This window comes from Protopterus annectens, chromosome 3.part1 (assembly GCF_019279795.1).
Source record: "Protopterus annectens isolate FY-2018-M chromosome 3.part1, PAN1.0, whole genome shotgun sequence".
Classification (NCBI taxonomy): domain Eukaryota; kingdom Metazoa; phylum Chordata; order Ceratodontiformes; family Protopteridae; genus Protopterus; species Protopterus annectens.
Genome location: NC_056732.1, coordinates 344,945,528 through 344,972,872, shown reverse-complemented (window position 1 = coordinate 344,972,872; position 27,345 = coordinate 344,945,528).

Sequence of the window (27,345 nt, the reverse complement as noted above, 5' to 3'; positions counted from 1 at the left end):
TCCTGGGCCAAGCCCATGATTCCCCTGATCCTTGTCCTGAGGTTTAGGACATATGCCACAACAGACTCCTTGTGAGACTCACACTCACCTTCCCACTCATCTTGAATTAAATCTAGAGGTCCCCTCACCCAATGCCCATACAGCAACTCAAAGGGTGAAAAACCTGTGGATTCCTGGGGAACCTCTCTGTAAGTAAACAACAGATGGGGCAAATATTTGTCCCACTCACTCTTAAACTGACCTGCAAATGCCCGTAGCATGGACTTGATTGTAGAGTTTAACCTCTCAACAAGACCATTAGTCTGGGGATGGTAGGGGGTGGTTTTCATGTGCTTCACCCTACAGGACTTCCACAGACAAGCCAGCAGGTCTAACATGAAATTGGCACCTCTGTCAATCAGTATTTCTGTTGGGAAACCTACCATGCTGAAAATCTCTAACAAAGCATTTGCTACCTTCTCTGCCTCAATGGAGGACAAAGCCACTGCCTCAGGGTATTGTGTAGCATAATCCACTACCACTAGGATATACTTTTTCCCTGTGGAACATAGGGTACTCAGAGGACCCACAATATCCATAGCTAACCTCTGAAATGGCTCCTCAATCACAGGCAAATGTATCAAAGGAGCTCTCACCTTGTCTCCTACCTTGTCTACTTTTGGCACTGCTCACAGGTCCTGCAGTACTCTGCTACATCTCTGGAGATTCCAGGCCAATAGAAGCTCTGCATAATATGCCTCTTTGTACATTTTATGCCCACATGACCTGCAAAGGGAATATCATGGGCTATGGCTAGAAGTGCCAGATGGTAAGCTGTAGGCACAACCAACTGCTGTACTCTCTCACCCTCTAGCCCACCCCCAGGGTCCACTCTCTGTATAGTAACCCTTTGTCCCAGTATACAGATCCCCCCTTTCCTTGAGAATCAGATGCCTCCCTAGCTACCTGCCTCAGGCCTTGCAATGTATGGTCTAAGAGCTGAGCCTGTCTCAACTCTCTCCTTGTAACCCTTCCCAGCTCCCCTTCCACAGGAAGTCTGGCATCCTCTGACAGTGGTGCCTCACTGTCAGCCTGGGTACTGCAACTCACCTCTACCTTTGCAGTCACTCTGTCCAAGGGACCATCAGTACCCACAAGCAGCTGTGGCTCACCATCAGGCTCACTGCTACCATGTAGCTCCCTCCCTGAAGTAACCACCTCACCAGTCCTGGCTACAAGTATGCAGTCTCTCTGGGTCTCCCCCAGGCTACCAGACCCACATGCTTGTCTCCTAGCCTAACCGCGTGTAACTGCAAAAGTCCATGGTACTGCCTCATCCAAATCCTTCCCTCTCAGGACATCTGCAGGATGGTAGTTCCATACCCCTGTTGTCTCAAGACAACCTACTATTGGCATTTTGTCTTTCCCACTTACAGACTCCCTCATCTTGCCTCCATGGACATCTGTATGCCGCATGGCCCCACTGGTTGCATTCAAAACATTTAACCCTAGCTCCTGGACGTGTACCTGGACTAGTGGCTTTCCCTGCTACTGGAAGATTCTGTTGGGCCAGTCTGCCCACCATGGGTTCCTTTAGACCCATGAGCAGTACTGGGGGTCCCTTTCCTGTGCAGAGCTAACCTGCTTGCCAGGTATAGGTCTCCCTTCTTCCCCAACTCATCTGAAGTAGCACATTGTCTATCAGCTAACCAGATCCTCATGTCCTCAGGCAAAGTGCTAAGGGCTTGTTCCCTCACCAAAAGGTCTGCCAGTCCTTCAAAAGTGGTGACCTGACATCCACTCACCCAGCTATTAAATAAAGTGCTCAGTTCAGCAACATATTCACACACACTTTCATCTACCTTGCGTCTATGCTCACAAAACTTTTTCCTATACATTTCAGGTGTTAGCTTAAAACATTCTAAATGACATGTTTTACAGCAGTATAATCAAAGCATGCAATGCCAGACAGTTTGGTCAATACATTTACAGCTTTACCATGGAGTAAGGGGGTCAGAAACCGTACCCAGAGCCTTTGGTCAACTCTATACTGTTTGCATACCCTCTCAAACATATGAATTAAACTATCAAAATTATCCCCCTTTTTAAATTGCGGAAGAAATTTACTGACCTGTTGTGCTTCTGGGGTCCAGTTACTCCCTTCCTCATTACCTCCATGACTCTGGTGAAGAGTCAGCATTTCTCTCTCATGTCTCCTCTGACGCTCTTTTTCTTCGGCTTCCATCTCCAAACGCCTGGCCTCCAACTCAAGTCTCTTTAGCTCCAGCTGGATTTTTAAGTCCACTGCAGAAAGATTGAGCTGTCCATTCTCCGAGGATATTGTATCTCCACTGCCAGTCTGATTGTTCTTCGCAGAAAGGTTGAGCTGTCCATTCCCCGAGGATATTGTATCTCCACTGCCAGTCTGCTTGTCCTCCTGGATGCTGTTTTCTGATGCAGCTGTAACCAAGGCTGCAATCAAGTCTGCCTTAGTCAGGTTTTCATGCACCAGTCCCCTAGCCTGGCACATCTCCACCAGCTGGCTCCTTGTCAGCTTTCCATACTCCTGTGCTGACATGCTGCCTGCTCACCCTGACTAACTAAGCTAACAAAAGAAATAAAACAATTGTGATCTGAACTCTGAGTATTCATTGCGTGGCTGTTTTAGAGTACAAAACACCTTCAGAGATCATTGTACATAAGCTACAGGATTCACTGTACCCACACCACTACAAGCCAATTAGTATTTGGCAACTAATTAATATGTGATGTGGATATCCCAACCACTGCAAGCCACATGTGAGGTGGATATCCCAACCACTAACACCAATTAATATGTGATGCCCGTGTCCTGGCCCAGCAATCAAGGAGCCTCAGTTGTCACCACTAACACCAGAGAGGGTGTCTCATATGAGAGGAAAGGATAACAGATACACACAGTAAAGTGCAATTTCCCTTAAGAGCACACAGAGATCACAGTCAGTCCGGGGCTGGTTGCTCCCTTGCTCTCCAGGTCTCCAATAAGACTCCCCACTGGCACAGCTATAGGGTCCAGATCTCAGCCTAGCTGGCAATCTAAAACCTCCAGTGCCCTCTCTGGCAAACCAGTGCTTTGTGTCCCTGCCCAAGTAGCTGACACAAACACACACACACACACACACACACACACACACACACACACACACACACACACACACACACACACACACACTTTGAGATAAGTATTTATACAACTTCACAGACACTCCTGGGAAAGGCTGATACAGATTTTCAAGCTGTGCCCCTATACCCAGACTATACACTAGTAATTACTGCCGCCACCAGCTAATAATTATCAGCTACCTAAAGGCCCTTAAAAGGGTGCCCAATTATTATTATGCAATATTAATATCCAATAGTAGTGTAACTTAAACAATCAAGGCTTATTGGAAGGGCTTAGTCCAGGATCACTTAAAAGCATGCAATGTACTCTGGAGCTTAAATTATCTCTACATAAAACAGCCACAGTTGAAAAGGGTTTAAAAATATTTAATAATAAATAATAAAAACACAAGACAATACTACTACACTACAGTTCAAGAGTTCAGAGATCACACAGAAACTTAAAATAATTCAGTAGTACAGTTCTGACATAACAGAAAAACACTTAGTCTAATCTTTATAGTCCTAACTGTTTCTACAAGAAAACACACTTCTACAATAACTTACTTAAGACAACAGGCAGTGCTGTAGGTTGGATATCAAGACAAAAATGCTTAACAATCTCTGGTTCTCACTGTTTAAATTGAAACTCCACTTCTGATAAACATTACAACATCTTTTTCACCCTTCCTGGAGTTCCCAGGCTACACATTAACTGCATTTACATTCTTTTGCACTTAGAGCTATAAAGGACATTCCACATGTAAATTCTGGTCATTAACTTTAACCTTAAAACAGTTGGCAGGAAGCCCCCATCCAGCCAGACTGGAGCCGACTTGTAAAATATCAAAGGCAGTGATGAAATAATTTTAATTTCAAAGGAGCAACAAGAATTGCTTGACTTAGCTTTCTTTACAGCAGATGGCAATGTTGCCACATTGTTTTAAGTTCATTATTCACAGTATTTACAAATAATAGAATTATGTACCAAATTCTATTTGACTAGGCTGGCAGCCTTCACTCATCTCTACCAGTCTTTACATTTCTCCACTCATCTCTACCCAATCTTCACATAGACTTCTAGCATTGAGTAGCATTACCCTCAGTTTTTGCTTTCCTGTTCCTGTTACGGTGGCAAATTTGTCATTTGAACCTTGCCTAACAAAGGCACTATATGGGCAGCAAGAGCCTTAGCCAGTATCCGGAATCCCAGGGGTGACAGGTGCAGGCCATCTCTGGCCAAGCATTGTGGTCTGTCGACCATGTCTTCCCAGGCAGAAAGATACTGGATCCCCTTTGAATGACACCAGAAGCTTATTGAAGTCAATCATTTTGTCCTTGTACTTCAGTATCATTCTGGGTGATGGCAGGATGCTATTCAGGGCTAGGGTCATACCTGCCTGGGCTACTAGATCGGAGAGCTCTTCTATGTCTCTTTTCATGTAGTCCAGGGAGGTATGTCTCAGGTCATTCACACCAACATAGACAATGACAGAGTCATATTTGTACTTGTTGTGGAGTGACCTGAGTGCGTGCTTATGTGGCGGATCCTGGCACCCAACAGGCAGCTGACAGTAACTTTCTCCTTGTTTAGCCTTTTGAGTGGGACACCAGTGTGCCTGACTATAGAGTTACCTATAACCAGTTTGATTTTCAGCTGGGGTGCCTTCTGTCTGGAGTCTGCATGTCCTCCCTGCATTTGTGTGGGTTTCCTCCAGGTACTCCTGTTTCCTCCCACGTTACAAAGACATGCATCTGGAGCGTTTCTCCCCAGGCCTCCACTGAAAATGGACTTCATTCCAAGTTGGACTTAGCCAGTAAACAAATCTTAAAAAATAAATAAATAATTTTATGAAAAGGGATGCATGTGTGTTTCTAAATGGTATTTCCACTGAAAACTTGATAGAAAAATAACTGAAATCTATTAGCAGCCCAAGATTTGATATGCATTGTTTTCTGTTTTGCTTTTCAGTGTTATTTTAATATATATGGCATTCAGTCTCCCTAACTATTGTTCATTCAGCACAATCCCAAGAAGACCCTATTTAAAACGGTGTTAAAAATCACAATATGACCATATATGCAATTTTGCTCACAAATGCAAGACCAGGTGGATTTATAATTTTTAACATAGGATATACAAAACTATATTTTAAAGTGCTTTAACAAATCAGACTCAGACTTACTACCCACACTCCTAAACAATTTTTTGTGTTTTTTTCTATGCTGTATATGAGGGAGGGGTACATGCTTATCTCAAGGTACAGTTTCATAAATTATTTTTTGCCACATAAATATGAGCCTAGAGTTTCACATCATCTCCCAATAAAAGAGGTCATACACTTCTTTCTGTTCAGAATGGAGGTATGAATATTTTATATTTAAACACATATCAGTCAATTCAAGTACACTGCACAAACATTGTGATTAGAGTTTCAGTGTTAAGGCAGGAAGTGTAGTCATTTTAAATAAAAAAAAAAATCCGTGAACATTAGAACAAAATATTCTATACCATAGCTGCAGTCATAAATGTTGAGTGCAAAGACTATGAGACTGACACAAATCTACCAGCTGGTCAGCTAACACTGACTCCAAGTATTTCCTTAGTCTTTTGGTATGTATGGTTGTACCTTAAAGTAACTTTTGGCTGTATTTTAATTTGTTTTTTTTCACCAATTTATAGGCTATGTTTAAGCTGTATTTATACACATGCAGGATAATTTTATAGCTGCTGGGTATAATTTTCAGGGCTATGTGAGGGAGAGAAGAGTGAAATTACTGTGTTCAGGGTATTATTTTTAGGTGTGAGAGATAAGATACTAGGGGCAAGCTAGTTAATTTAAACAATATGGAGGGAGCCAAATTACTGTTGGGACAGCCTAAAAGGTGCCTTTAGTTCAGCAGTATATAGTACATAGTTTTTTTTGTTTTGTTTAGTACAGTATTAGGTATTAACCTTATCCAACTGCAGGTCAGGATGTCAGAGACTTGCACAAGGGTTTCTCAGGGTAGCATCCTTTCAGGCAGGAGAATCTTTTACTGGGATAGTTTGAGGGGGTCTGCCTAGAAACAAAAATTATTAGGATCATAGTGTGTCTTGCTATAATCCTGAATTTTCATGCAGACTGTAACCCTTCTTTGCTAACCTTCTTAATGGCCTGTAAAGACTTTCTAAAAAGTACATTCTTACCGAGACAACCCCTTGGGGACCTGGTGAAGTATATTTGTTAGAAAATGTTCTTCCTTGTTACTACTGTCAGTGAAGTTCTGGGCTATAGCCCTTACCTGTGGAATCTATATATTGGATTTTTTTTCACAAAGACAGAATCACTTTCTGCACTAACTTCTCTTTCATACCAGGAGTGCCCACTGACTCTAACCTTAATCAATATATTCACTTACTTTGTATTGTACCCACAGTATTCCAGTCATATAAAGCATTTCTTCTGTCATTTTTAATTTCTCCAAGTTTTTTGGGTTTCTAATACCATGATGGGAATGGATCCCATTCCTAAGTCAAAGTACGATTAAAGTTCATGAAATTAGTATTGTTTCACTCTTTGATGTTAGCCAAAAGTGCTCTTTGTAGCACCCACAATGTGCTCAGTAATGACTCCTTCTGTGATTTGTACGGTGTTACATGAATTGGTAACATATCTAAATACGATTGTAAATTCTTTTTTATAAGACCAGTTGCTCCTTCTACTATTGGAACTGTCTGGTATCTTTCTTCCACATGGCTCTTGTTTCTGCCTGCAGATCAAGGTATTTTATGACTTTGTGTCTTTCTGTATGCAAGACACTGTAGTCACTAGGTATGGCGATTTCAGTTATCAATGCTACTTTTGTCTTCTTTTCTTGGACCACTATATCTGGTTTTCTAGCATCTATTTTTTGAACTGTTGGTATTGAGTGATCCCATGTGATATAAACTTCATAATTTTCTATGATTCTTTGTTGCTCATGTTTCCAGTGTTTTTCAGTCACTTCAATACCATAATGTTTGCACAATCTCCAGTGTAACAGTCTTGCCACATTATTATGCCTTTCAGTATACAGTCCTTCTGCCATTAGTGCATCGCAACCAGCAACAAGGTGTGTGACTGTTTCCAATTTGGTTTTACAAAACCTGCATATGTCTGTTTCTCCCACATGTTCAATGGACTTTGTAAACCAGCATGTACGTAGCCCACTATCTTGGGCTGCCAATATTAACCTTTCATTTCTTGATGTGAATTCACCTCTCCTTAACCATTCCTCCATTCTTTCTTGATCAACACGAGGCTCTTCCAGAAGTTTTCTATAATTACAACTATATTTATGTTTTTTCCACATTTTTTGCCTTCTCATCTGGTCCTTCACCTTATATGCTTTCTTTTGTTTTTTAGCACATTCAGTTGATGCTTGGTTTTTATCAACTTCTGGTTTGATTTCCATTCCTGCTTGACATCGATATGCTTCTGCTAAATTAAGCAGAGATGTCATCTTAGATTTATTCTCCTCATGTTTCAAAAATTTCACTACATTTAGATCCTGTGAGGTCAGCAGACATGTGTGGAGTCCCATGGCTGCAGATCTATACATGTAATCAATTTCAAGGAGGCCCATCCCTCTTTCAGAATGGGGAATATATAATCTTGGTATACACTGATTTTATAAACCATTTGGTGAGCATGAAGCATCCTTCATGTTTTAATATCCAATCTATCCAACACTTATTGGGGCAAGTCAGTCACTCCAAAACTATAAGTTAGACCAGGAAGAGTAAATTGATTTATGGCTTGGATCTTGTTCCTAGATGTCAATGCTGTTTTTAGGATTAATTTAAGTCTTCTAAAGTACTCCTTACTGAGCTTTATTCAAATTTGTTCGTGTTTTATTGCTGATCCTTCATCAATTCCTAAGTATTTATACACTCCCTCTTGCTCAAGTTCTTTTATATCACATTCTTGTCCCAAACTAATGTTTTCCTGGTTGCTTTTGCACATTTATCAAGACCAAATGACATTCCAATATCATCTGAAAAAGTTTTGACAAACTGCATCTGTGCTTTCAGTTACTCATCTGAAGAGCTATACAGTTTAAATCATCGACAAAGAAGATGAGAAGTCATTAGACCTTGTTTTCTAGGAGCCAAATTGTAACCATGGCCTAAGCTGTTAAGTAAACAGCTTAATGGGTTAAGGGCACGACAGAATAGCAACAGTGACAAAGAGTCACCCTGGAATATCCCCCTTTGAATTTTTATCGATGGTATAATAATCTGTCCTTTATCATGGCTTAATTGCAAAGTGGTCTGCCACTGTTTCATGATTATTGTAATGTAGTCAATCAGTGTAGGGTGTATCTTATACATTTTAAGCACTCTTTTATCCATGAATGTGGGATACTATCAAATGCTTTTTTGTAGTCAATCCATGCCATACTTAGATTCTTCCCCTTCTTACAGTTCTCTACTATAACTTTGTTTAACAACAAATGATCCTGTGTTCCATATGACTTTCTTTTATTGCCCTTTTGTTCTACTGCCATAATTGTGTTTTCTTCTAAATTACTAGAAACTCTGTCGGCGTCAATTCCTGTGTATAGTTTATATGTCGTTGGAAGACAAATTATTGGTCTATAATTTTTAGGGTAGCTTGCAGGTTGACTCTTAAGTAAGAGCATTGTTTTTCCTGTTGTTAAGCAGTGCGGTGTGTGTTCAGGATGTGCATATAAATAATTCTTACTCATGGCTAAATCCTTGTGCAAAGAAGTTAATACTTTAAACCAAAAGTTAGGTACCGCATCTGGGCATGGGGTTTTCCCGTTAGAGGCTTTTCTCAACTTTGTTTCAATCTCTCTGGCTGTTATTTCATCCCATTTCATATCCTGTACCTTTAAACATCTTATTTTTTCTTTTACTTCTTCTGTCTATTTAGCATCTTTGTTATGTTCCACAGGATCTTCATAGATACTTCTACAAAATGTATCTACTTCCTCTTTTTTTGGCGGTCTTTCAATTCCTTTTACCTTATTTCCCATTTCTCTATAAAACATTTTTTGGGGACATCAATAAATTGGTTATTTTGTGCATTTCCCTTACATTTATCTTCGTATCTTCTAAGTCTTTCCACCTGTTTTGTAATTTTTAGTTTATCTCCAATAGTGCATAATAGATCCTGGTCTGTTCTAATGCTGCACATTGCTTTTATCACATCTATCTTTCTTAGTACTTTTGTTGATCTATTTCCTCTTCTATAATCTTCTAAAAATGACACTTCTTGTCTTAGCTGCTTTATTATTTTCTCTATTCGATATTTCCATGATGGCATTCACTTTCCCCCCCTCTTTTTCCTCGTTACCCTGTGTTCCAGTGGTAGAACTTTATCAGTTATTAATTTAGAAGCATAGTAATATATTCGGTTTACTTCTGTTATATCACATGGATCTCTACGGACAGTCCTAATTACTGTGTTCTTTTGTTTTATCAAGCTTCTGACTTTTGGGGTTTTATTAACCTTCTGCAGTCTATTTCTCTCATTGATCTTGATATATTTATCTTTGTCTATTAAATCAAGCAACTCTTCTCTTAACTCATTTTCTTCCATACTGAGAGCACATCCCTTGTTTTCTGTTTCCTGCAGGCATTCTAAAGAAAATTCTACAGCATCTTCCTGTGGCACATTCTCTTCAATTTTATCCTGTGTCATCTGTTGTTCTGTCATATGGGAACTCACTGGCCTATCACTCCTCAACATTGACTGCTTCAGAGTTTCCACAGTTTCCTGTTCCTTTCCTTGCTGTCTAGCTTCAAATGAACATTTATACTGTTTTCTTGTGGAAGGCTCCAAAATATCTTGATATGGCACCTGACCAATTGTTTCCTGTTCCACTGGTTTCCCCTTAATTTGGATCTCCATTGTTCTATCTTGTTGTGGTGTATTCGATTTACTACACTGAATCCTTCTCTTTGCAGCTGTTCCATAACCTCAGTTTCTATTTCTTTGACTTCTCCATTACTAATCTCTTTTTCTACTTTTCCTCTTAGTCTTCTTATTTTTTGTATTGTAGAGTTTTCCATAACCAGATTCCTTTGGCTATATTTTTCTTCAAATATCCTTGGTGCTGCTCTTTTTGTATTGGTTAGTTTTGCTTTCTCCTTTGCATAAATATTACACCATATTAAATCTCTTTTCCTTTCCCCTGTCCATATTTCTTCTTCACGTCTCCTGATCTTCTTGCTTTTCCTTATTCTGGGGACTCACTCCATCATGCTGTGATATAGTCTGTTTTAGACATTCTACATTAAGTCCTTCACTTTACAGGCACTCCATAACTTCAACTTCTATTTCTTTAACTTCTGCTTTACTAATCGTCTTTTCTACATTACATCTTTGTGCTATTAATCTTTTTTACTGTGAAATTTTCCATATCTGGATGCTTTGCCTGTATTTTTCTTTGAATATCTTTGAGACTGCCTTCTCTATATTAATTAAATTAGCTTTCTCCTTTTCATAAACAGTGCACCATATCAAATCTCTCTTTCTTCCCCATGTCCATATTTCTTTTTTATATTTTTCAAATATCTCTAGAGATTTATATTTTCTCACTTCCTCAGATGCTTCTTTTTCCAAACAGATCAAAATGTCTTGATCTATATACTGTTTTTCAAAAATCTGTTGTATTAATGAACACACATTTTTATTTGCAGCTGCTGACAGTTTTTCTTGCAGAAGTATTTTTCTTTCCTCTAATTTCTCTCTTAATCATTTTGTATATCTTGTGTCTGGAAATTCTGGGCTTTTCACATAATAGTAACAATACATGATTTATTTCTTAGCCTCAATAGTCCACTCTATCGTCTTTATGGCTCTTCTTCGGCAAATCAGTTTTTGTCATTTTTGTGGACTGCTACTTCCTTCTACAACAGGCGGAGCATCCTCCCCCTGAGCCTGGCTTGGTCCCATTGTAGGAATGTTCCCATATTTTGAGGATTCTACACTGTCATTTTCCCAGTCCTGGCACCAGTGCACCTACCAGGATTGGGCACTTTTTTATCTTTGGGTCTTGTGCACCCAGCTATCTTTTTTATTTTTTGATTTACTTCTGTCCATGATATATGCTATATAAATAGAGTCTATATATCAGTGTTTCCTTGGTGAGATTTTGTGAAAAACAGAGTCCACCTCGCAAAGGTACTCACCAAGACTTGAGGATTAATTTAATTTCAGCACTACTACTCTCCTTTGCCTGCTGGCTTTTCATCTCTCCATCAGGACCCATTGTATGAGTGTGCATGTCAGTTAAGAATGCGTGCTGAGAAGACAAAAAAAAAAAACATCCGTGAAGACAGTCAACATTTTTTTTCTACAGTAAGAAACTGGGACAAAAGTATCTAAGATAACTTTTCCAGGATGGCTTTCTGAATGTATGACATTTTGTTACTTCAAGTACAGTAAGCCTCTTCCATTAATTCTAAAGGCTCTTTCTGCTGGGGAACTGGTTGCCATAGCTCTCAATTTTCCATCCTGAAAATGAGGAACACCAGCCCTCATAATGTGGAACAAATGGGCAAAATGTGGAACACATGCTAACAACTTACTAACATCTTCAACTAAGATGGTCATAAGATGGTTAAACTATGCCGTATTTACTTATAAAAATATCTTTTAATGAATTAACATGATTTTTTTCTATTTACCATGGATAGCAGTTAAAAATTCCTAACATGGAATGTGTGTCAGACCATTTCAATGTGGAACTTCAAGGAACATGAATGTTTGAAGACCCCAAATGTTCCTCATAATGAGGTACACTTGAGATGTATGCTGGTTGCCTCTGTACCCTTTTTTTTAGAAATGTAGCTCTTGGTGATTGATGTGCAGTGCTTACATGACCTTCACCCAGCACCTTAGCAAGGAACTACAAGCTAGGTACAAAAATGTCCTTACTTTCTTTGGAGTAGTTATAATAAAAGATATGTTCTCATAACAGAGACCACTCAAAAGGGTTAGTAGGTACTCTGTCTTGCTGTTACAGATAATAAATCTCCTCATAACAGATACAACATATGCACTTACCGTAAGCTAGATCTGGTAGAGCAGACATATCCTCTATAACTTACCCATCTTTCTTTTGCCTCTGACAATGTAAACTTTCAGCCTAAGGTTTCTATTGGCTATACCTCACATAGCTCACCTAAGGTCTGGAGGGGGTTAAGCATCATGGTGCATTATGGGGATCGAGGGAGGGTTCCAGGCAGCCTGGGGACATTTTGCCTGCTAGACAGCCCTAATTACCCATTGACCTTAGTCCTGCTCTTACAGAGGATGGATACGTTCTACTATATCTGTCATTAGGATAAGTATATAACTTTCATTTCAGCATGCATATTAAAAATCATAGGATCATAGGAAGTTATTGGGCTACTGGCCGTAAGGCTTCTGCAAGCCTAGCCATGTTATACCCTTGTTCTCTTATGGACCAAGATATATAGTCTATGTTTGTGTACTAATCTAAGATCAGCAATGGCTGCTCCTGTGTAAGAGGGATATAGGTGAAACCACCAGCGTAAATTTATGGTTTCCTATCCAAATGCCTAAGTTATGCTTAAACAGGGTCATTGAGGAGCTCTGTTTTACATGAATTGGGAGTTTGTTCCATAGGAGTGGCAACCTCTGAGAGACATATCTGTCTAAGCATGTCCTGTTAATATAGCAGTCTGGGTTAAGATCCCTAGAGTGTATGAATCTTGTCCAATTGGATTTGAGGATGTACAACAGCTTCATCAAGGCAGGGTCTGAGATTGTTCTGTAGGTCGGGCACAAGTTTCCTCTAAACAGTCTATACGATACCGAGTAAAATGATAGGGCCTTCAGTTTGTCTGTGTAGGTCATGTGTTGTAGGCCTTGATTTTTTTTTTTTGGTGAGAAACCTCTGAGGTCTCTCCAAATGCTGCAGATATCTGGTGAAGTACATACAGAAGGGAGCATTACTGGTCTGATGAGACCCAAGTACAAGGGAGTTATAACCTCCTTAGCTTTGGATGCTATACCCTTGATTATGAGGTGTGCAATGTAGGATACTTTCCTTACTACTGTTGATACCTGTTGATCAAAATTAAGGCTACAATCAACTTGCATTCCTAAATCTCTCACCACTGGGTTTGGACTTGGGGGGTGGGGGTATTCTTAATGCTGTAATTAGCAGGGGCTTCTCCTTTACCAAAGGGGATGATAATGCATTTTTTTTGTGTTTAGTTTAAGTCCGTGGCTTTGACACCAACCATTTGTTTGTGTAAGCCCATTTTGTAGTATGTTGACATCTTTGAGGGATTCCATAATTGCACTCAGTTTACAGTCATCAGCAAACGTCATAAGCCATAGGCCATCAGTTTTACCTGGACTTCTGAAAAATAGATACCAAACAGTAGGGGGCCTAGCACAGATCCTTGTGAAACACCACTGGTAACAGGTCTGCTAGTAGAGGTGGCATCCTCAATTTTGATTGTATTTGTTCTGTTTGTGAGCCAGTTGGCAACCCGTTTAGTGATGTAAGGGGTAATCCCCAACTGGGTGAGTTTCTTAATGACCCCTGAGTGAGGAATTGTGTCAAAGGCCTTGGCTAGGTTGAGATAGGCGGTGTGAACTGTTTTGCCTTCATTCAGGGCCTTGATGACATTCTCAAAGAAGTCCACCAGATTTAGCAGCAAGATCTGCCCTTAATGAAGTTAAATTGGGTCAGGTCAAAAGTTTGAAGGTCACTTATATCCTTGTTGGATATGGTCCATGATGATTCATGACTTTACAGGTAAGGCTGGTTAGGCCTATGGGTCTATAGCTCCTGGAGTCGCTTGAGGGACCCCCTTTGTGCAAGGCGATTACAGTTGCTATTTTTTACTCAGCTGGGACAAAGTCAGTGTTTAGACTGAGATTGAAGACCATGCTCAGCGGTTCTGCTAACCCTGTTTTAGACCACTTCATAAGCAGCCTGGGATGTTGTCCAGTCCCATAGAGGTCGTGTTTTTGGCCTTGGAGAGTGCGGCTATAACCTGCTCTCTGGAGATACTAGGCAGGGAACTGATGACAGGTATGTTATGCGGTATGACTGGTGGGGATGAGGGAGGGTGACTCTTTCACCAAAGCTGTCTGCTAGCGCATTGCCAATGTCCTCAGGGTCAGTATAACTGGTGGTGTCCAAAGCTAGTTCAGCACAAAGCTGGGCCTTCCCTTTAAGATTTTGTATGTAGCTAAAGAATGCTTTGTGATTTACCTTAGCTAGGGATGCTAATTTAGTTTCATAATTAGCTTTAGATGACTTTACAAGATGTCTAATCTGCTTGTTTATGCTTTGGAGGGAGTTCTTCCTTTGCTGTGACAGTTCCCTCTTGTTTTTTGACAGCACCTTCTTTTTCTTATTGTATAACCTATTTATGCTGGATGTTCACCAGGGTGGCTTATTTTTTTCATGAGGATCTTGATTTGATCCGTTCCAGTACAACTGAGTCTATACAATTATATAGGTGTTTATACAGGACATATGTGGACACCTCAGTATAGGAGTCATTGCTGTCAGTGTGGGCAGGGGGGTATGAAAGTATTGATGACATTACTCAGTAGGCTAGAGTTTGCTTTGGAGACATTTTTTAACATTTTTGCTCCCAAGAGTTGGTCAGGTATGAGCATTACTGTGAATGAGACTGATTTATGATTAGACTTTACCAGGGAGGGCCCCACATATGGGGTGGGTGCAGCGATCCCCCATGTTGGCAAGCACTATGTCAAGAACATTAGATCCCCTTGTAAGGGTGGTGATTTTCCGCTACAGAGCACTTGTGTTAACAAAGTCTAGGAACCTTTGGGCGAGCATGTTTGTGCTCATATATGCTACCCAGTTGATGGAAGGATAGTTAAAGTCATCCATGACCTGGGTATTTGGCTGTACTGAGAGTGACACAAGTAGGTCCAGGTAGGCTGTGTGGTTTTTGTGGTTCATAGCGAGGGACATATAGCTAACAATGATGTGGAGGGGGGGGGTCTTTCCAACAGTTAGTTGGACTTGGAGTAACTCTAGGAAGTCATATTGTTTAGCCAGTCTAGAGGTGTATTTGTCTTTACTGAAGATAGATAATCCTCCTCACTTGGTTTTCACATTTGTTTTGTGGTCTGAATGTGTAAAATGCATTATAGCCCTGCATGGCCTGGGTACTCTCTGAAGCCTTGAACCATGTCTCTGTGACTGTGCAGACATCAGCATCTTCCAGGGTGAGAAATGCTTCAAGTGAGTGCAGTTTCTGATTTAGACTCCTAGCATTAAGCAGCATAACCCTGAGTCTGTTTCTGGAGAATATTTTTATGTCTGGAATATTTTTCTTATGACATTGCCTTAAAGAGGCACTTTGGGAGGCAAGTACATTTGCCAGCAACCTAAAGCCTAGAGGTGACTGGTGAAGACCATCTCGGGCAAAGCAATGTGGTCTGCTGACCAGATCATCCCAGGCTGTCAGATACTCGATGCTTGGATTGACATCAGAAGCTAAGACAATTGCTGAAGTCAATAATTTTTTGTTTGCATTGTGGCATCATCCTGGGTGAGGGAAGAATGCTGCTTAGGGCTAGGGGCATAACTGCCTGGGACACATAATCTGAAAGCTCCATCATGTCTCTCTTCATACAGTCCAATGAGGTACATCTGAAGTCATTCACTCCAACATGGACTGTGACAGAGTCATAACAGTACTTGTTTTTGTTGAGAGACTTAAGTGCCTGCATGACTTGATGGATTTTGGCACCAGACAGGCAACTGATCATGACTTTCTTCTTGTCCAGATTAGTGAGGGGACATCTGTATGTCTCATTATGGAGTCACCTATGACCAAGACATTTGGTTTAGATATGTTTTGCCTTAATGGCTTATTGTGTGAGACACTGATGTATGAGTTATTATGTGTAGTGAGTGCTGTTTGAACCATATTGTGTGCAGAAGATTTGCGCTTGAAAGGTCTTTGCTCTTTTGGTATATTTCTAGTGAGGATCTCCGCATATCTGGGTTTATGTGTTGTGTGCATGGTATGTGTGGGAGGTGGAGTGTGGTTGCTGACAACCTGATTGATATTTGGTTTGCTGTTACATGAGGGAGGGAGACCATTGATTCCAGATTCATAGTATAGATATATCTCTCACATATTGTATTTGTATGTTTTAGGAGTAGTAGGTTGTCTGTATACATGAGGCAATTGCTATATTGCCTCAGGATGCTCATGTCAATCAGGCTTGCTGGAGAAATGGTGGTAAACCGACCTTCCATTATGCTAGGTGCATTCTGTAATAACTGGTGGAGGATGGGCTAGATGGACTAGGTTCTGCTGTAGAACTAATAAAATCAGTGAATCTATTGGAGGCTGTGGGTAGAGACCTGCGCTGGCATCTCAAAAAGTGCAGTTGGGTTGCTCTTTGGGCAGCAGAGCTCAACTACGTTGTGCGCCAATAAGCAGGAAAGCTTAAGAGTTTTCCTTAGCAGTTATCTAGGGAAAATTTGACTTTTTAAGCATTTGCATCCATGCACATCAGTGCTAACCCCCATTGTGTGGTGTGTAGCTATGTGAAAATTCTGTGTTTAAGTATCAGCTAAGTAAAACAGTTTTTAAATAATCCAACCAATAGGAAAGCCCAAGACTGAGCCTTGTTCCAACAATCCCTAACTTGGATGGGTCCTTGACTACACTCTTCTTACACAAGGGTGCAGGTGGGCCCTCTTGATGTAAGATGACTGACTTTAATGCTTAGAAAATGATAAACAGTCTAGATTCAGCAAGTCTGTACGTAGCCTATGTATGAATTGTTCAAGTACTGTAAACAGGCAGTGCAGAAAACACAGTCACAAACAATAAAAACAGTTTAAAGTAGGTGACAAAATAGTTGCAATACAAGGACTTCATGTGTATTAACATTTTGTCCTTTATCTTCATCAAAGCATGTTACACAAAACTTTTCAGGTAAATTTACAGATTCCTAGATATATGTTGTATCATTAGATTTCACTGGTGCTGGAAGATACTGCAACTCTGCTGCTTCAGGTGAGTTTACTTGGTGACAGCTGCTGCTGAGGTGTAAGAAGGTGATGTTATGCAGTTAGTGGAAGATGGAGAAAATGATTAAGGCTGCATTTTCTGATTTTTTTTATTTTGCAGCTACTGAGCGTATAAAATAGGCATTGAGTAAGATATTTCCATCAAAGATTCAACCTGTTTAAGTAGCACAAGCCTTGTCTTTTTTTCAGAACTGCACTCCTTCCTTTCTTATATAATTTAACCCTCCTATTATATCAATACCAGCATATGAGGACTGTTTTAATTTTGCTGCAGAACACTACTACTAAATACTGAATTATCATCATGCACAATGTTTAATTTAGGTTTTTTCCAGTGTTACAAGAGAAAGGTCTTTGGCTGCAATGCTCATGATCCAGGTACCAATAATGGACCAAGTACAAGAGGGCCAGTAAAGGAAATGGAAGAATATGTTGCCAAAACGTTATTCTTGCCTTGTCTGAAGGAGAAAAAGAAGGGTTCTGCCAACTCCGCAGACCCCTGTGGAGAATATCATGGGTAAATGTAACATCACAGCTCTGACCTATGCTTTCAGCTTAGCCTGTATTTGGAAGCAGCGACATAGACCTGAACTGATATCACTGGGTAAACTCTAGGATACAGATTACCAGCTGAATGAAAACACTCCTTCCATGCAAAGTACAAACTAAAAATGTTAAAGCTAACTTGATTCTGTCATCAGAAATATGCTGACATTTTGGCTGCATCATGCATGTAGTTTATCACTTCATTGATAACACCATCTGGTGCAAGAAATGACTAAATGTACACCCATACAGTACCAGCCACCACACCAAACAGTCACAGAATATTCAGCAAAACCCATCCAAAACAATGTAAAAAAGCAAACATTGAAGGAATTAAAATATATAGTATCCCAAAGCTAGTAAAACAGAAGCAGTAAAAAACACAACAATGGTAGTATCAACAAAATGGCCATCCCTCACCCAAACATCACCCAAACTCAACATTATACTTCACATATTTTAAATGAATTATCATGGACCACTTAAGTGAGGAGTACTTTGTTAATTTCAAGTGTCTCAAATGAATTTTAATGGCACTTTTACCTATGAGGAATTTTCCAGTTACTCCTTTAATATACCCCCCCCCCCCGAAACAACAAATAGGACACAGAACAGTAATTGGTCCTAGGCTTCTTTCTTGGTCAAATACTTGTGCAATGTCACTTTTAGTGTGTTGCTGAACTCTTCTGCCATTGATCTGTGTGTGACTGGTGGACTGATGCCATTATCTGTTTCATCCAGCATAAGGTTGGCATTACCCAGACCATAAAAGAGTTCCCTGGTATGTTCAAGTTTCTTTAGTTATCCTGACTCAGCTGCATAACAGAACAAAGTCTTTTGGCAATGGTCTTAACAACAGCTGTCGACAGTTTTATGACTTGTGGGCATCTAGTGGCATAATTTAAGATTACTAATATCTATTGATGTCCTCTTCGTGACATAATTAAATGCCATATCAGGTCGATAGCTATTCTCTCAAATGGGGATTTTATTATTAACATAGCTGCTAACTGGCAATAGTAAGTTTTGTGGGGAAGTACACTGATATCTTAAGTATGCTATCTATCCACTGTGGCACATACCCCTGGCTAAATGCATCCATCTTGGATTTCTCCTAAATTGTTTGTGCCCACAGAAGACTACTCAACACATAACTATTGGCTAGTACTACTAGAAGGTTCATATTTGGTAGTAACATCAGTAAGTACTCCATGAAGTCCTCCTTAATCTTAATTAGTGTGTAAGGTAAATTGCTGACTGCTGCAAACATGCATAGTAACATTCTGCACACTATCTGGTTTCATGACTACTCTGTTAGACATCTGAACACTATCTGGTTTCCTGGCTACTCTGTTACACCTGCACTCTATCTGGTTTTCTAGGTACTCTGTTAGACACCTGAATATTATCTAGTTTCCTAGATACTCTGTTAGACACCTGGACAGTATCTGGTTCCCTATGTACTCTGTTAGACACATGAACACTATCTGGTTTCTTAGGTACTCTGCTAGAACCTGAACACTATCTGGTTTCCTAGTTACCCTGCTAGACACATGAACACTATCTGGACTCCTAGGTACTCTGTTAGATACCTGAACACTATCTGGTTTCCTAGGTACTCTGTTAGACACCTGAACATTATCAGGTTTCCTGGGTGCTCTTTTAGACACCTGAATAGTATCTGGTTTCATAGGTACTCTGTTAGACACATATACATTGTTTTGAGCTTCCCAAGTTTAAGTTCTTCACATCAAGCTACCCTAAAGTGGAGTAATTTGACCTGGAGATATATTTCTTAACTGTCTAGAGTTTTGCAGAATTTCCAGATTTTTGTCTCATGTTTTTGATCTGTTCCTCTTAAAATTTGTGGTTTTCTGGTAAGTCTCTGAGGATTGAAGTCACTAAATGATGGCATACATTTGAATTTCAGACTTCATATCCTACAAAATGCATACTAACACAAATAATTTTATTCTATTTACTAAGTTTATAAGAGGAATATTTAAAATCCATCTCTAATTTTGGGCCATTGTCCTGATATTATTTTTGTCCAGATTTCTTGTGTTGAGGTTGAAAGGTATGTCTAGAAGTCAGCCATTGTATGCTTTCCCTCCTGTTTCTCTTTGTCTCATTTGTGATCAGTCACATGGCGTGTTAAACTTTTGACTAGTCATGGCTATTTCCTGCTTTACTTTGGGGGTACACTGCAGGTGAGAAAGTCAATACATTTCCTAGTCATTTTGTTACTTACCTCCTATGTGACCATCTAACTGAGGTAGCACTACTGCTACATATCTTTAAAGTAAAGGAAATATTTTCCTATTACCTCTACACATATCTTAGGCTACTACCATGCACAATGCTCAAGTTCTGCGTGCTTTCTATTAAGCCAAAGTTTGACAGTAAAATAGTGTTTCTCATCTGTAGGCACAGATGTTACAAAATCATGTGTCCATAATCACGTTCTTGCTTATCAGCTTACCTGGAAACCAGTACTTTTCCAACAAACTCATCAGGATTTCTGTGGTTGTGGAAGCTGCCTCAACAACATGAGTAGCTGGGTTGCTCTGTAGACTAGATGCAATAGATTATGTAGCCAGGATTTTATGGGTTTTCCAATTTTATTTATTTGTATTTACTGGGAAAGTCTGACTGGGACAGAAATGCTCCAAACAAGTCTTTGGAAGTTGGGAGGAAACTGGAGTACCTAGAGGAAACCCATGCGAATGCAGGGAGGACATGCAGACTCCACACAGAAAGTACTGTTGCCAACAATCGAACTGGAGAACCTCTTGCTTTGCGACGACAATGCTAACTACTGCACCATTAGGCCATCCAATTGAAAAGGCCAAGATGGATGCATTTAGCCAGGGATATGTGCCACAGTGGAGAGATAGCATACTTAAGATATCAGACATTTATTCAACTCAAACTAAGGTCTTCATTGATGGTCAGGTGGAAAGCCCTGGTGTACCTTTTGAAGCTTTTCAGTGAGGAAACTGGCCATAATGTTAGCCCATTCAATCTTCTTTTCTCAGTGTAGTAATTATTAAAAATAATCTGCTGGTTTCCTGAAGACAGTGGCCGTCCTACATTACTCTCTGACTACTAGGGCCAGACTGGAGTAACCAATCCCAAATAGAACCACGAGCAAAATGTTGCCAAGGATGTACTTCATTAGCAACACAAGGTTCAAAGTACCAGTCTAGTCTTAGTAGGCCATTGCCATTTGTTAACATCCTTTGGTATAAGCAACATGCCAATGTTGCCAAGCAGGTTATTTCTACCATCAGCTGCATTTTTTATGCTAATCTTTTAAAGGACCACTGCACCTGGAAATTAAAAAAATGTAAAAAAAAAATCTTAATGTCTCTCCCATGGTCTAAGTATTCATTTTTATTTTGTTTCATCTCAAAAATTTGATGGAGTTGGACACAGTGACATGATTTTGCTTTTTTGGGGGGGGCTTCCTTATTCCCACAGTGCACTCCGAGTCCTCAAAACATGAGATTATCATGTAGTAATGTTATATGCCAGATCTTCTTTATATTCACTTACAATGGCTGCACTCAGAATAATAACTTATTTTGAGAATTTCTAGACATAGTTTCTAAAACATTCTTTCAAAGACATTGTCTGGATTTTATTTTTGTTATGTGGTAATCATACTGTAGTAAGCAGTTTCTTCTTCTGTTACTGCAAAATATTTATTAAATTTTAAAGTTTTTGAAATTTTATGACTAAGTTGGCTCCTCAAGTCAGTGTGTTTATATCAGTGGTATAAGGTTTCTTTACCTTGAGACTACAAAGTTAAACAGCTATGAATTTACAAAGATTAAATAGGTTTACGGTCCTGGGGAAAGAAATAATGACAGTTGTAAACAATAGTACACCAAAAGAAAATGAGCTGTGAATTGCTGCAAACTCAATAGGTTTATGGTCCTAGTGGACAGGAAAGAACAAAGGATACATTTACATTGCTTTTTTGGTTTTCATTCTCCAAAATTATTATCCGATTAATACTCAACCCAAACAAAACTAAACTACTCATCTTCCAACCCACCAAACATACTCAAAACAACTCTCACTTTAATATCACGGCAAAAGACAACACCACTATATACCCAACTGAACAGACCAAATTGCTAGGAGTGGAAATAGACAATAAACTAAAATTTGACATTCACATATCCATGACTATAAAAAAAGTCCACAAAAAACTAGGAGCATTATACAGAAATAAGCAATTTCTCACCAAAGCAGCAAAGATTTCAATAGCAAATTCCCACCTTATCTCCACCCTACTTTATGCCTCTCCAATATATACCAACCTAAGGCAATGTGATCTAAACAAGCTAGAGACCTGCTACAACAAAATCGCCAAATTCGCCACAGGGGCATCCTACCATAGTCACCACTGTCTCTCACTTGCTGAACTGGTCTGGCTTGAACTCCCTCACCTCCTTCAGTGGTATCAACTCTCACTCGCCCACAAACTAGTAAACCATCCACTAAATGTCCCATCCCTCCAGAATCTACTCCAACCCTATCACACCACCATACCACTAAGATCCAGCAGCAAAAATCACTTGCAGATCACTAAAGCCAATAACTCTGCTGGTGAAGCACTATTCTCTTGCGCCATAGCCAAATTATGGAACTCACTCCCACCTACAATTACCTCCATACCATCATGCACCCACTTCAAAACTTTACTAAAAGCGCAACTAAAAACATGCTGGCTATGCCCTTGCAACTCCCACTCTAATATCATCCACCCCATCCAACCACTACCTTTCTTTCCACTCCACTAATTACCTTGATTATAGCAAGCTCAGATGTTCATAAGCCAGTACTTATCATACAGCACAAACTTCTTCTTCTTGTAACATTTGTTAATGTCTGGTATGCACTTCACAGATAAAGATTCTAGTTGTCTACTGATGTACTGTGTTCTTCATCTGTAAATATGTTGTAAGTAATTGCTATGTAAATTGTTAATCACTATGTAATCCAATGTATATACTGTCTGTTTATTTTAACTGTGGAGCTTTTCTCCCCGGGCCTCCGCTGAAAATGGACCTACGTCCAGTCGGACACTCCCAGTCAACAAATTTAAATAAATAAAATAAATAAATAAATAAAATGCATAATACATAATGGATAAGATGATGCAAGCACTAGGGAGACAACTTCCTAACAAGCATGCAATGCGATTTCATTCAAATGTAACATGGTGTATACTGAAAACTGACCAGCATAAAAATCCCATTAAAGAGAAAATAGTTAAGTCATTCTTTTTTATGTGGAGCAAAATGAAATTAATTTCATGGAGGAGGAAAATGAATTCTGGAAGAAGGAAATATTGTGTTCATGGTGTACAGATGTTTGAATATTCTGTACTCTGAAGGCCTAATTGAAAAAAAAAATATTTCAAATGAATAAGTTACTCCATTTACTAAAACTGGCACTATTAATATATACTGAAGTACTTTGCTAATAACCCTTTATTTGGACATGCTCTAAAACTTCCACATGAAAGCCGTTTCTGGTAGTCTAATTGCTTTAGCAATATTCAACCCTTGAGATTCAGATATGGCGTTTACAATATGCACAACTATACAAGTTGTGTAATATGCAAGGAGTTCCGAATTCATATGCACCTCACTGCTCAGTAGCACAGCTATGTTTTATTGACCACTGAGGCCTCTGGGGCCACATCTGAATGTGGTAGTTTGTGGGAGTGGCATATAGTTGTTAGGCCCTTGTGCACCCCAGCTTATTGCTCTATAAAGATTATTTCCTAGTACAGCAATTCCTAGATGTCTATACTGTGCAATATATATGCAAAGCAGTGCACAAAACACATGCATATAGGGCTATTAACTGTCTTACCTCTGTAACATATCAGTGGGGGATTGGAGAAAGGTGAAGTAGAATAGCTTCATCCTGCTCAGATTGTCAATCCAGGTAAGTAATGCAGTGTAGTGTGTGCATAGAATTATTAACCAATGATGACATATTACAAAAGATGTCCCATTTGTGGTCCACAAGACCTATCTTGTATCCCAACCCATTTTGGGAAATAGGGGGTTACACACCAAATTCATCCCTTGCATACTAACAAAATCCATTCAGTATATGCCTAGCAATTTCCACTAGGAGTCACAGGTATGTAGTCCTGGATTCTACTCCGTGTGCCAAGGACAAATATCACACATCTGCACCAGCAGCCTAACAAGAAGTGATGCTTTCTGTGTTTAGTTGGTCATTTATCTGACATCTATAGCTTCAAGGAAGCCACGTTACTATGGAAACTGCAATATCTGGTAATCCTGTGCTCATCTAATAGTTCTATCAACTGGAAATCTCCCCACCATCCCACTCAAGTCATTGAATGTTGCTTCACATTATCAGCATCTAACTGTATTAAAACAGCAGCATAATACTTATGCATGTATGCATGCATTTAATTAATTGATTATTTATTTATGTATCAATCTATCTGTTATTTCCTAACCATTTTAAATGAGCTAATCATTGGAGCCTTTTCAGCCATGACCTGGGGCCTCAAGGGCAAGTGTAAATTTTATACATATATATATATATATATATATATATATATATATATCTCTCTCTCTCTCTCTCTCTATATATATATATATATATATATATATATATATATATATATATATATATATATATATATATATATATATATATATATATATATATATATCCACAACTATATATATATATATATATATATATATATATATATATATATATATATATGTATATATCCACAAATATATATATATATATATATATATATATGGTTACCTATCAGATTGCCAAAGTTTTGAAACTCCGAAAACTGTCTATTGGTATCGCCGTATAGAGTGGATTCTGGGATTTGCCATTTCCTCACTATAGTGCGATCTCGGCATTGGTATATTTAAGTAACAGGGGGTGTGGATGGAGTTGGTATATTTAAGTAGCAGGGGGTGTGGAGGGTCTACTTCACATACCCGAAATATCACATAACTGAAGACCACATAACCAAGCCAAGAAAGCCGAAAGTTTAAATAAATGAACAATCACAAAGTCGAAATGTTTCCCAGGGTAATTAACTACTGGGTCAAGAAGGGGAGATTTACCCATGTCCCCACTTTAATGCGATCACAGAGAATATTTAGTTGGGGGGTGTGGAGACATATCCCCCCCACCTGGGTAGGTTGCAGATGGTGCAGTGTGTTCTCCATGAGTTTTTGGCCCAGTGGTTACTTAACCTGGGAAACATTTCGGCTTTGTGATCATTTGTTTATTTGAAGTTTCGGCATTCTCGGCTCAGTTATATGGTCTTCAGTTTTATTTATACATATATATATATATATATATATATATATATATATATATGGATATATCTTTTTAAATCTCAGTTCTGTCACTTAGATTATTAGTGTACAAGTCATGCTCTGTGCATATATTCCACAACTGTATTTTATATTTTTACTACCTGACTACACACCTTTTCCAGATTGTGACTGAAAAGGGTCTTCAGATCAGTCTACGTTCCCCATTGCAAAATAGAAAATGAATAAAGAAATAAATGCAAATAAATACAAATGAATAAATAAATAAGTCTTATATCAGTTAGCTGAAAGCTTTATTTCAGAAAAGTACAGGATTTCTTTCACTAAGTCAGTGCTGTTTTCCAAGCATGAGTACAAATGTACCATTTCTAAAGTATACTGGAATACAACTGAAGATGTACCTTAACCATCTCCAGGGGTCACAGTCGTGATTTTTTTAAAGAATGAGATAATTCACATTTAAATGTATGCTTTTGCTGCCAGTTGTAACAGCCATTGGATCAATGTGCCCAATTTCCTCCTATATGGAGAGGGCCTAGAGATTATCTTCTTCTCATATCTTTGTGGTTTTAACTAGAACATGCAAGGGAAGGTAAAATTATAAATACTGGGAAAATGCAGAAACAATTCCATCAGTCTGAAGTAATTTTTAACATGAGACTTTTGGCTTATAGTAATTTCCCTGGCTAACAACACGTCACAGTGATAAGGGGCTCTTGTTATTGTGTAGTAATTAAGTGATGTAAGTGGACGTGCCTACTGATATAGCACAGTGAAACAGGGGAATCATTGTTATGTTACACAAGTCACAGATTACTTGTGATCCTACTTAATAATGTATCACTGCAGAAAAGGGGTTTTCCTAAGGTATAGCAGTCATCTGATTTTAGGGGCACTGTCTAATGCCAAGCACAGTCAAACAAGAAAGGACTCTGTCATCTGGGTTTTAATCATGGTACATCTGTGGCCATGTCTTATTTACATATTCTAGCAGAAGGCAGCCAAGCCTGATGTGTATAGCAATAATGAAATGGCTAAGTGTTTGGGCATAGGTTTAAAATGAAGTAAATCATGCAACAAAAATATCAAGGAGCATACTATTGTATTTACAATAAAATCACAGTAACAGTCAGGCATAGACTGATGGCAAGGTAAAAAATATTTGGAAAAGTTTATCATTTGACACTAAAAAGATCCAAACCAAACAAATTCTTTTAAAAAAGGCTGAATTACTACTTTTTGGACAATGTATTTGAACTCTTTTTAAGGTCTTTGGTTGGTACAAACGTATAGGTCTATCTATGAGGAAACAAATAAATATGTGTATAGATAAAGAAGGTCAGTGAGTCTTCCTAATTGTACACCACAGTGAAAGGGACAGGAGAGAGCTTCTTAGGGTTTATCAATCAGGTGATGTCAACAGCACTGTTTAAAGACAGTTTACTATTTCATTTTAGTTATATGTCTGCTTACTAAGGTAGCAAACTAATCCACAAGGACATGTTTCACCACAGTCTGGCAGCTTATGCCTATAACTTAAAAATACAGAACAGCACGGTTTTGTTAATAAGTATCACATAAGATTAATACAAAATAATGGAAAAAAATGCTCTACTTCTTCCTATGATATGCTAATCAAATGACTTCTGTGTCTGTTCACATTAATGCCACACACTGGAAACAAGGTTTGTCTGTCATGCAAACATTTGTCTCATGTCACTGGCACTGTTGAAGAACACATTACAATGGAAGGACAGTTCTATTTACACTGCAGTAATTATGTGACATTAATGCTAATATCAAATGACACAACATGGTGCAATAGGTCAGCCTGCAATAATAAGAAATTAAGCATTTCAGTTTTAATTTTATTCATTTGTTGCAATGCACACTTTTATTCCTTCTGTGACTCTCTGTTGTATGCTTTTCTTCTCTCTCTCTCTCCCTTTCCTGGCAGCCAAACAACAAAAAAGAAATGACAAATAAAAATCCCCATGCAGTGTTTCTTATCTTTTTGTTGATTGTTTGCATGTGCATATTACTATACACCATTACATATTTACATATATACATCACTGAATCTAAACAATGTCCATCCTGAAGACAAGTAGCACTTGGTACTAGGATTCTGCTGATCCATGGCTTAAACTTATGTTTCTCCAATAGCTGGTTTAATTCAGAGTTGACTGGCATGCCATTTCCCTCACTAATTGTCAGTGACAATGTTTTGCAT